Source organism: Struthio camelus, chromosome 3 (assembly GCF_040807025.1).
Source record: "Struthio camelus isolate bStrCam1 chromosome 3, bStrCam1.hap1, whole genome shotgun sequence".
In the NCBI taxonomy this organism is placed as follows: Eukaryota; Metazoa; Chordata; class Aves; order Struthioniformes; family Struthionidae; genus Struthio; species Struthio camelus.
The window spans coordinates 141,413,450-141,425,448 of NC_090944.1; the positions used below are offsets into that span (position 1 = coordinate 141,413,450).

The window sequence follows — 11,999 nt, forward strand, 5'->3', positions numbered from 1 at the left end:
CGCGCCCGCGAGTGGCGCCTCCCCCGCGGCGGCGCGGCCCGGCCCGGCCCGGCCCCCCCGGCCCCCGCGGCGCAGCGCGGCGCAGCGCAGCGCAGCGCCCGGGGCGCGGCCGCCGCCCGCCTCGGCTCGGCTCGGCTCGGCTCCGTTCGGTTGAGCTCGGCTCAGCCCGACTCAGCTTGGTTTGGCCCGTCTTGGTGCAGCTCAGCTCAGCCCCGACTGGTTCGGCTCAGTTTGGCCTGGCTCGGCTCGGCCTGACTTGGCTCCTCCGTTCAGCCCGGCCCTACTCAGCTCGTTTTCGCTCTGCTCAGCTCGGCCCGACTCGGCTCGGTTCGGTCCGACTCGGCTCGGTTCAGCCCAGCACGAGCGGCCAAGGTGACGCGCTCGCGTCCGGCCTGGCGCTACTTAGCGTGGTCATTGCTAATGTCTGGGCGTCGCAGGCGATGAGGCGCCTGCAGGTGCCCCGCGGAGCAGAGGCGAGAGCTGCCCGGCTTCCCGCGCCCAGCGCTGCGTTTCGTCAGGCCGGCGAACCCCGGGGCCTGGCTCGAGGCAACGCCAAGGTGTCCTGCCGGCGCAACGCCAAGGTGTCCTGCCGGCACGCCGCAGTGCGCTTGTGCTTTACTTCCAGCTGAAGCAGCAGGCTGGCTTTTCTGGACTATTTCTCTCCCCGCTTGCTGTCATAACTCTATTGTATGTGGGTATCCATAAAGTACTTTCCCTGAAGGCACGCTGTAAAATACTTTCACATGGGGAAATAAGTCATGATTGCTGTATACTTTAAAGGGCGCAGAATGAATACTTCACCTTGTGTAATAAGTAAGCCTGATCCTGCTCGCTCTGCAGCAAGACATGCTCCTGTCGATGGGGCTGCTCGCAGCAGTAGGTGCTCCACTTAGCTCATAGCCATAGGAGGACGCCCTGAGTAAGGATCTACTTTTCTGCAGGTTAGTAACACTATGCAATATGTGCAGGAAGATTTTTTTTTTAATAGCGTAACCATAGCAGAAGAAGAGTTTCTGAGAAGTCAGTGTCGTTGCTTGAGAAGGGGGGAGGAGCGGACGTTACACTCGTGTAAGATTTTGTGCCCGTGCTGGAGGAAAAAGCATCTCCTTGAGCACCGTCGTTCTGATCCTTCTCAGTGTTTCTTTTGGAGGTGCCCAGCTGCACTGCAAACTGGGCACTGAGGTCTGCCCGAGTTGCTGTGGGTAGGAGAAGAAAGGGAGGAGAGCGATGAGGTGATCCTCTGTTGCCAGGCACCTCCGTTTGCAGAAACGTCCAAAGCCGAAGGTGTTGAACGGCTTGTCCTGCCCAGGTGGCCAGAGTGCGTCCTCTATGCCTTTCCTTAGGTAAGCAGCGCTTTTCTCTCTTTCTTCTGGGTTTCAAGGCATAGTTTCACGACCTACACGCGGTTCCGCAACCCCTTGTCTTGGTGGGGTGGTGGGATGCGGCAGCGAGCGCAAGCCCGATAAGTCAATGTTTTTTATCACTGCCCAACTCTTGGAAAGAAGGTTTGGCCGTGAAGGTGAGTGACTAGATGTAAGTTTTGGTTTTGCTTTCTTCATCAGCTCCGATGAACGGAGCGATCCCAGGAAAAGAAGTCTCTGTCCCACCCAAACATGTTGCCTCTCCCTTCTGGCATCCATGAGCTCCTCGGCTGCAGGATCTCTGCTGATGGCGCGTGGGAGATGTCCTGTCTGAGCAAAGGCGCTGGGATCGCCGTGCAGGGGGGTATTTGGCCTCCACGTGGAGGAAGGCAGCTACCAATTTACCTTTCAAATCTAGTCTGCTGGCCTTAGTTTTAAAGGAGTGCTTGGATTCGGCAGGGCGGCCGGTGGAAAGGGTCTGTGCGTTTCTGCTCTGTTGGTTTCAGATCCTAAATGGTCTAAATTCTCTTTTCAGGATCAGAAGTGGAAAGTTGGAAGAAACTCGTGGCCTGCTAGTAACTTGCTGGCATCCATTCCTGGAGGCAAAAGTCACTTAAAGCTTTGAGGTCTTCTTTATGTGCTGCTTACACCCAAAGGGAAGCAGAGCGTCCTTTGGAGATGGTATCAGAATCCACAGCTTTGGTCACATTATGATATTAAAGTCATGTATTTTTAATTGCTAGAGGTTCAGCCTGTGACACTAGCAGCATTGCTTTCCGTTACTGCTAGCGCTGTATAACGCTTGAGAGCGTGAGCTTGCTTTCCTCCCGGCAGCAGCCTGCGGCGCGCTCGTCGGGGTGGCAAAGCTGCCTGTCTCCGGCCCCCTTCTCATCCAGTCATTCCCACGCAAAGCCCGGTTTGACGCCCGCTTAGTTGTGCTAAAGCATCCCTCTGCGGAGTTATGCTATTGATTGGCTCTGTTCAATGGGCCAGGCTAATAATAACCCCCTAATGCCCCTTGATTTTGGAAAGTTATTCGGGGATCCGGTTTTCAGAATGGCATGATAAGCATCTTGGCAAAACTGCGCTGGCACTGAAAGGAAGTGTCGAGGCAGGAAGAAACGGTCGGGGGCAAGGAAATAGCAGGAACTTCTTAAGCTGTTACACCATAAAAGCCCAGATGTAATGATCTGACACTCTTCCACCTATCCCCTTCCCCCCTCCCCAAATGATGCTGAGATTACACAGGCTTCTAACTTTTTTTTGACAAAAATCTGTGTTCAACAAGAGCACAGATGTGAGTGAAGTGGTGAGTATGGTTTTTAGTAGTGAGCTACCGCAGAACCAGAATAAGCCAGGAGTTATGGCCATGTGGAAAAACCAAACTAGCATGCAATCATGTAATTAAAAGGCTATCGTAACGCGTATGCAGCTGAGGAGGACCGGGGTACCCAGGCTGTCTTTTTACAGCGTTTATTAATGCTTGCAAGCTTGACTTTGTGACCTGAGTGACTTTTTATGCATTTTGTATGGGCATGTATATGTATTTGCCACAATGGTTAGATGCAAAAGTGTCCGAGGCTTTGAAGCGGAAGTTTTGCTAGATCTAGTTGCTTAAGCCTCTGGATTTGCAGGATCTCACATCTGATCTCTGCTCTCACTGTCATGTTAATTTGGAAGTTGCTAAGATATATGTTCTTGGAATGATTTCTGTCACCGTGCAACCCTGTTACTATTGTGTATATGCCTTTACAGCGGATAAATACTGAATTTGTTTTTTCTAATATTGCAGTTACCACACGGGTGGGTTCTTGTGAGTAGCTCTTCAAAAAGGAGTGACTTTGCTGAATGAAAAGGCTCTCAGAGGTGCAATTTCTGCTTGTGGATTCCAGTGTTTGTATACAGAGTTCCTGCTTACGCGCAGAGTGGTGTTTTCCCTGTGATGTGATCGTTACAGTACCTAGAATTAATTAGCCATTGGTGGCAGTGCTTCAAGACAGCAGCTCCTGCATACTAATGATTTGCGTGCTAGGAGTATTCTGCATTTTGGGTTTGAAAGGAAAATTTACTGTTTGTATTTCGACTGTTGCAGAGAACCTGGTGTATGGACGTTGTTTTGTGTTTGGCCTGAAAATGGACCTCGCCAAGTGCTGTTAGAGCGTTAGCTGATTTTAGCTGAAAAGCGATGGTATTTGAAGGAGCAAAGTTTAGTATGGCGTTTATTGCAGACTTCCAGTGTCACCTATTACCTTCACATACACTCGCCTTTAAATAATGCACTTTTGAGCTGAAACCTTCCGTGCTGTTGAGTTAGGAATCTAAATATGAATATCGGTACCATGTTCAATGTGCTAGTTTAAATGACTTTTCCACTGACTCACTCTGCGACTTTGAATGAGCGAGGAGTGGAAGTCAGTAGTCCTGAATCACTCTGTCCTCCAGACAATTACCCTCCACCCCCCGTAATTCTTTCGAGCAGCAATCATATTTTAAAAGCAGTGATAACAGCCGTGTTTTTCCCCATTCTAATCGCTCGGAATTTAAGAGCTACAGAAATGATCTGAAACATTTTCAGCCAGGTTGAAAGCTTTCAGCTTTGAGACGTTTCTGTAGGTCACGGAGTCTGGAAATACAAAGCCTTTTTCAGCAGCAGTGGGATTTCGCTATGTGGTTTGGAGAATTGTCACAAGTGTTTCTGTCACCTGCCAGGGAAGAGGAACTAGAGTGATCCTCACAGTCTTACTGGGACAGTCTTTTACGGACTGCAAGACCAGAAGAGGAAAGCAGAAAGGGACCCTCATTGCCAAACAGGCTGCTTTGCCCAAGATCTGGCTGTCCCACTGTTTTCTAGGTTTCTCATTTTTTATTGCGACGTGTTTTATTACTGGACAGAAACCGCCCTTCATTGCCCCAACAGCAAAGCGAACGTGATCTTTTTGCTGCTGCAGGCACGCACCCTCTTTGTGCCGTTTCTGAAACCTCGAGGCTGGAGGCCCGAGGGGAAGGAGTGGAGGGGAAGCACGGGGAAGGAGAGCAGGGATCTCGGAAATAACTGAGCGCTCACCGGCTCGAATGAAGTTAACTGGCTGGTTAGAGGAGCGACTCGGTGCTTCTAACTGAAAGAAGAGGTGGAGCAGGAGCTCGGCCCTTTCTGGACGCCGCCGGATCCGCTGGGCAATAGCAACGAGCCAGCAGCAGGGGAGGCATTGACTAGCGCTTGCTGGCAGCCGTGAGTCACGAGCTGGGAGAAACCTAGTTTCGTTAGTTGCTACATTCACGAAACCATGTGTGCTCTTTTACCTTCTCCCAGAACAAAAGCGGGGTTTCTTGAAATCAAGTGATTGCAAGGAAAAGGGGACTTCTCAAAACCTTTGTTTTCCTATTGGGCTCTCCGACGTCCCCTTAATATTCAACAGAAAGTGATTTATAGCCCTCCTGACACGATGGTTTGGTGTTTCCTTTGTGTGCATAACTTCCTTTTGATATAAAGAGATGATAAAAAACCCAAATTGTAATCTCACAAGCACATGACACAGTGTCTTTGCGGTGCAGATAGCAGGGAAACGCTCTGCTCTTGAGTTCAGTGCTTCAGCCGCCCTCCCCCCAGCTTCCACCCCGCCGCCAGCGAGATGGCGACGGGGACAGAGGTGGTTCCTTCAGACCTAGCAACGCGGCGCGAGTTTTTTGGAAGTCCCCCCCTGGAGCTGAGTCCCCGGTACACGTCTGCTTTTTAAACTCGTTTCATGTATTTTTTTTTTTTTTTGGGATGGGTGCTTAGGAGGCAAAACTGCTTGAAACAGCTTTGCGTTTCAGTGTCGGTTCCCCACTAGCGCTTTGCCTCGGAGCGTACCTGGCCCGTGGGGCCCCAGGATAAGCGTGCGCTAGCTCCGCAGCTATCGCAGGCGCGCTGGGAACCTCTGGATCTGAGGCTCCGACCTGACTTTCGGGCTCTCTGCGCTCTGCTCCTGGCCTCTTCCTTGAGGCTCTGACAAGGGGCTGCTTCGGGTAGCCCAAAAAATGGAGGGATCAGGGAAAAACACGGGGCCTGTGCACCCCTTTTCCTCCCCTCCAAAGGAAGTAGTTGAACTAGGCCTCAGCCTTTGAGGAGACTGGGTTTGCTTTAAGGAACATGGTTGCCTCCCTATTCCCAATCTTAGCTTGATAAATAGCTCATGAGAGACGGTCCCTTCTGGACACCCAAACCCGCTTTAGCACAAGGCTCCTCGGTCAGCCTCAGCGAGCGGCAGGGTAAACTGTTGTCTGGGGCGCAGGGCAAAAACAATTTTCTTGGACTGACCTACTTTTCTCACCGTACAGGGTCCTAGTTAAGTGTCTGAGTAGTTAAAATAGCACATTTACATGGCCCAGGCCTGGCCGTGGCAGAAACTAGCACACAGGTATTGATCAGAAAAGGCTTGCGGAAAGGAATTAAGCTGTTGAAGTAGGATAACAAGCAAATAGCTGGGTCACGTTTCGTGGCTTACGGTACGGGGGGGCAAAATTAGTGAAACGGGTGTTGGACGTATCCTCCTTAATTGAGCCGTCAGCTTCAGGGCTGCTCAGTGACGCTGACCCACGCTGTCCTTTCCAGATCCTCACCAACATTTTGTTTCACAGGGTAACAGTCCGCCCTCTTCTCCAGGCAGATATTTTCCCTCGTGTCAATGCCCTTATAAAAACTGCGGCTCGGCAAGCGTAGCGCATTCAAATGGCCTGGCTTAGGAGCGCGCTGGGAAGACTCTGAGGTGGAGAGCTAAAGCTACGCAACTCCTTCGTGGTTAACCCCACGCCCTATGGGATAGCTCTGAAATGGGGAAGTCACAGCATACAAGGAAACGGCGAGGAAAATGCAATGGTACTGCAGAGAGCGATACCTTAGACAGCCATCCACCGAGGCGCTTGCCTTGCTGTTCCCGAGAATTCCCACGGAAAATCATCATGGGCTCCTTTTATGTCCTGTAATCACGAACACATTATGCACCCCTGCCTACTTCTAAAGAGAAGAGTAATTAGCCATCACGTCTTTTGGGAGTGTACATACACTGCAGTACATATTCCAGCTCTGTCTCCTAGAGAAGGAAGATGGATAGCTCTGCTTCGTGCTTGGTTAACGTACCCTTCCAGTTGCAGGAAGGAGCAAAAAGCCCTGCAATGTTCCTCATTCAAACCCGCTGCGAAACTTAACCCGCGTAGGAGCCTCTCTGAGCAAAAAAAAGGGCCAGTTATTACTGGGTGAATGTTCTGGCCTTAAAAGCTGTAAGTAAAAACAGGCTAAGATGTTGAGTTTACCGAACTGACTGCTGAAGGGGTTTTTGTTCATTCTACACTTAATACCTTCCTGCTAAAAGTACAGATGGCGAGGAGTGTGGAGTAAATTGAGGTTTATTGTGATAGAGAAGAATTATGTAGAAATTTGCTGGAAAACAGCAAATGGAAGACATGCTGGAAAACAGGCTTTGTTTCGATAAGTCAGAAATACTTGATTTATGGGCTGTGTTTCAGGGATTGAGAAGGAAACGTCCTAGATCCGTGGCAGATGAACATTTGCCTTTGATTCGGTTTTTCTCTTTGAGTCTAAAAACCCCAGCATTTACACTTAAATGGACATACTGAAAGCTGTGTTTAGGGAGAGAATTTTATCCTCTCCTGCACGTACTTTTAACATGTGATAATTGTTTGACTGCAGCTTTACAAAGCATGGCTGGAGGGTTGGTTTGGATGGGAGGAGTTACAGAGCACTGATAATGACTGCCTGCTGCAGCCCCACTGAAGTCAGTGGCAGCTGGATGAGACCATCCAGGAGAGAGAAGTTTTATTTTAAATGTCTATAACGTACCTTCAGTGGCATATGGCAAATTGCTGCATCCTGATTTTCACATGCTGGAGAGGTCCCACCGACACAATTAGGAACATGCGTGCTAGGATCACATGCGTTTTCAGGGTCACAGGTGTCAAATGTGTGCCTGAACCTCTGCAAAATTATGGGCTTTGCTTCAGAAAGCTTTTCTTTTCAGTTGCCCTACACTTCTGGGATAGTAAGATCTTGTTTAGACACCTAGCTCCTTAAATGTCCCCAGCTCTGCAGCATCGTCCGGCATCTTACGCATTTTATCACGTTTTTTCTTTAACTAGGCAGCTTATGAAGAAGGCATTTTGATGTCTGATGACTTTTTTTTAATGTCATCTGTTTTATCTTTTTCAGACCTATCACAGAGTCTGAGTTCATCCTTTTTCACTTTCTCGTACTAGATAGGTTTCTTTCATACTTTGCTTCCTGTGTCTTGGGCAATGGAGTCCAAAAGTCACGTACAGGTGACAGAGTTACTCTACCTGCATGGACTGTATGCATTTGCCAGTATATAATGGCTGCTCCTTGTACCAAAGTCACCGTCAAGACTACCACTAGTTAATTTATCACCACACAGAGCGCCGTGGATAAGTGCGACAATGAAAAGCTGCTTATAAAACAGTTCCTGCTCAGCTCTAAAGAGATTTAGATCTTCTCTTTGACATTTCTGATTCTAAGAAAGTAATACATGAGAAAGCCCTCCTAGAAGACTTGAGAGAACTAAAGCGTCTGATCAAAGGCCAGCGAGATGGCAGTCCGGATTTTGGCCTCTCTTCTGTCTTGGGGTCTCAGGTGAGTGAAGGTAAGTCTTTGTCTTCTGGAAAGAAAGATGGACGGCTGTCTTGCTTGAAAACCTGACAGGAGACAAAACGGAGGGAATTTTCACCTTGATGCAGCAAGCCAGGATCAACTCTATCCCCTCTGCAGGCAGGCCTTCCCTCTGCTAGTAACAGAATAATCAAGGTACCCTTTGAGAAGAGCACCTGGCATTTTTTGTTCTCGGAAGAACACTAGCAACAAAAAGGGCTTAGTGCTGTTGCTGTACGACTGTCGCTGAAATCACGGCCAGAGCTTTACTGGACTTCAACATCTTCTGCACCAGAACATGGCAAAAACTTTGCAATAGCTTTCTGTTTACTGCACACAAAATCACCCCCAAACAGGATCTGAACATCTAACGATTGTGTTTCATTATACAGAATTTTCTCGTATTTGGTTTCCAAACATCAGGAGGGAGCTAATCACCGAGGAGCGTAAGGGGTTGCAAAAAGAAAATCACCCAGGTAATAAATGATGCACTACTACTTTTGATGCAGTTGGCACATCCATGTAATCACGTATGGTCTCGTACACTAATTTTCATTAGTGTCTTTCATAGCCTTTTGTAAAGATGGAGAAGAGTGCTAGTCTTATTTTAGAGCAGAAGAAATCACAGCACAGTGAGATACCCAGGTGTCAATGGGAGAACTCAGACTGTAAGAAGCACGGGAGTCATCTGCAACAGGAAAACAACATTCACTTGAACTTAATTCCCAGGGCTTGCTTGTGTGTGCCTAATTGCTGGGCTGTGAGTGGTCTTTAAATCACCTAACCCCCCCCCCTCGCCCCTTCCCCTGTAATTTACTATCCACGAGGACAGAAATATATTCTAACATGTTTTTTGAGACGTATCAGAATTCCTCCACACGGATGAGACTATTGGAGCAAAATTGAATGCTTCAAGCCTAACCACCGCATTGCTTATTCTCTTCTCGTAGTTCATGGCAGCCTTGCTTAGCCCAAAAGTATATTGTGAAGCTGCTCCATCAAACTGTACGTGTTCTAGTCTTCTGCCTGGTGGGGCCCAAGTAAACGTACTCCAGCGGGCATTTCCGCCCTAGGAAAAATTCTTTACATCCCGATTTCCAAGTTTTAAAATAACTCTCTACAGATTAAACACATTTTTCTCCATCCAAAGAAGTGTTTTCACTTACAAATATTTTTTGCTGCCTAAACAAGAGCTCTTTCCTTTGCACTTGTGCCAACATGTAACTTGGATGAAGAATTAAACTTAGATTCTTGGTTATAATGCTTCCCCCCCCCCCTTTTTTTTATAATGACTGTAAGACATATGCCTGCTCTCTTTTGAATTTTAATCTTTCTAATGAAGGTGTGTTTGAAGGAGGTACGCCCTTCAGCAAATGTTTTGCGGTATCATATTTGTGCCTTTAGTGTTGAGGACCAGCTGCCTTTTCAATTTTAAATGCACTTTTCAGGGTCTTACATCACAGGAGTCTAAATTAAAACACATTTACCATAAAGGGGCGCAGCATGTGCATTCCTACAGGAAATTGCATCGTGACATGAAAGATACCCAAACGCTACGTGTAATTTGGAGGTGAGCAAGGCTTGGTCTTTCAGATGTCCCATAGGAGGGAAGCACCCAAATCCTGCAGCATTGCAAGCATCTGAATCACGGAGGTCAGAGCGTAAAGCCTCTAATTCCCACTGCTTTGAAGACATGTGCGACTCTGAAAATTGACCCTGGCGCAGAAGCGGGGTGGCTGATCCAGGGCTGTGCTAGCATCGGGGTTTGCGTGAGCCCGCGCAGGAACTCCTGTGGCCAGGCACCCTGCTCGGCCCAGCCCCCCCGAATGAGGGGCTACAGAACCTGCGGTGGGGGGGGGGGGGACTCTCTCTTGCTGCCTTTCCACTCTTCCTCCTCACGGCTTTTCAAGCTCGGGGGTCGGGGTCTGCTGGATCTGCATGGTATGAAGATTGTGCTCGCTGGCTTGTAGGCTTGAGAAGGGCTGGTCTTGCCTGGCGTGAAGAATTATTTTTTTCTCTAGGTGTCTTTCTCTTAGTTAAGTCTCTTGGAGAAAAATATTTCCCTCTCCAGCATGATGGTATAGATCAGGCGTAATTCCACTGGCCCCTTTATTTTGGCTATATACCAGAGTGAGATCAGCATCTGGCCTTTAACGTAGCTGCCTGAAGCTATGTAGCTATGTAAACCTGGCCGCAAGCAATATATCCCTGCAGAATTGGAGTCCTCCTCTCTGGTCTGTATCAGATGGATGCTGAAATCTTTCTGCTCTTCCGTGGCCCCCTGGAGCCCAAGGGGTAACTTCAGAGAGCTGTCAGCTCCATCAGCCTGCGGGTGTATGAATGGACCTCCCCAAACTTCAGTCCAAGGCAGACTTCCTCTTCTGCCTCTGTTAGAAGGCAGCCTTTACTCATAGCTTGCTGCTGGGAGGAGAGATGTTGCAATCCATTTCGAGTATCAGACATTGGCAATTCCTCTCTTAGTGTTGCAGCTGGAGAGTATCCTGGGTTAATTTAGGAGAGGCAGTGCTCTCCCGTGTCTAGACTTTGCAGAAAGCGTTGTTGAGCTGCCCGCGGGGTTACCAGGCTTGACACACACGCGCTAGCCAAGCTCGAAGGGAAAAGGAAATAGGGGAATATTCACCACCGAAAGACACAACCTCCCTTGACATTTTCATTTGCAAAACAATGGCTTACAGGGACTTTTGAACTGGAAGGTGTTGTTGACCTTTTTCCTTTTCCTCTTTCGACTTTTGTTTCCTGTACAACAGTATCTGGGATTACTTAACATTGTCACTGAGTCCTAGGGATTCCCCTCCCTGTGCTCCTTCCAGTTGCACTAAATCTCCCAAGTTCCCTGCAATGCGAAACTGCTGAGGGAAGACATTTTTGTTTAAACTGGAAGCCCTGAACACAAGAGCTGCTCCTCCCAAAGGAAATGTTGCTGTTGTTCTTTTTACTTCCATGTCCTAAAATAAGTCTTAAATCTTTGCTCTGTACCCGGGTAGTTCCACCTAGAACTTCCCGGTTTCCTATAAATTTTGATTTACTCCCTTGATGAGTCCATGGAAATCCATCTTATAAAATAAATAAATAAATGAATAAAACCCTCACTGGAATATTTTGTTGAAAAATGTCACAGTGTAGTGATTTTTGAAACAAAAAGCCCAAGAAATATGTTTTGCTTTTCTAAACTAGGGGAAAAAAAAATACATGCATCTATTCCTTCAATTAGACCAGAACTAGTAAAGTCTCATGCTTTGTACTTAGTGCCCGATCCAGGGAAAGGGGAGTTTAGCGTTACCTCCTATATGTGTGTGTGTGTGTGTGTAATGAATATTGTAGTGTGAGTCTTGGGGAGTATCATTGTGATGTTAAGGAGCAGGAGGCTGTTTCAGGAGCGACACGGGGTCCTTTAGAAAGGTGGAGATCTGGCTGCCCGTCCCTTCGGCGCCCCAAATTCCTCTGTGACCTTAGCCAAACTGCTGGGGCTCTGCACCCCACCGCTCTCCGAGCTGGGGCAACCAGACGTCCAAGGCCGGGGCCCTTCCCGGCATCCTAGCAAACATCTTTGGGATAGCGTTTGGTCCCGCAGTCTCACCTGGACATGGTTTTTCTCCCAGGATGCCCTTCTGAATCTGCAGTCCCGGGGTCGAAACCCAGAGGCAGTGCTCCCCTCTACTATGCAGAAATGAAAGTAAGCCTGGCCGCAGCATGACCACGGAGCCGCAGTCGAGCCTCGCACGCTTGGGGAGGCAGCGCCAGGCGCCCGGCGCCTTGCTTCAGATTTTCAGGGGGTACCAAATACGAGGATGCGTCTGTCGGCGAGACCTTCAGAGGGACAAAAATGTCATTGTGATCTCAGCTCCTAAGAGCAGCCCTAGGGTCGGTGTCACAGGATTTCCGCCAGCTTGTGCTTATCTTCTAGACAAATCTCCCAGGGAGAAAAAGTGTGATGGACGCACACAGGTACCGTGAGCACAGCT

At 48.6% G+C, this 11,999-nt stretch overlaps 1 long non-coding RNA gene across 2 annotated transcripts; it reads left to right on the forward strand.

Annotated features, from left to right (window-relative positions):
* The first annotated feature begins 73 nt into the window (after positions 1-73).
* Positions 74-11,095, forward strand: LOC104151864 (uncharacterized). Of its 2 annotated transcripts, none has more exons than XR_011140588.1 (3): positions 74-1,343; positions 1,897-5,076; positions 5,979-11,095. It is a non-coding gene; the product is annotated as an uncharacterized lncRNA (long non-coding RNA). The 2 variants fall into 2 exon arrangements; XR_011140589.1 differs by having other exon boundaries at positions 107-1,343; positions 1,563-5,076.
* Positions 11,096-11,999: the final 904 nt, after the last annotated feature.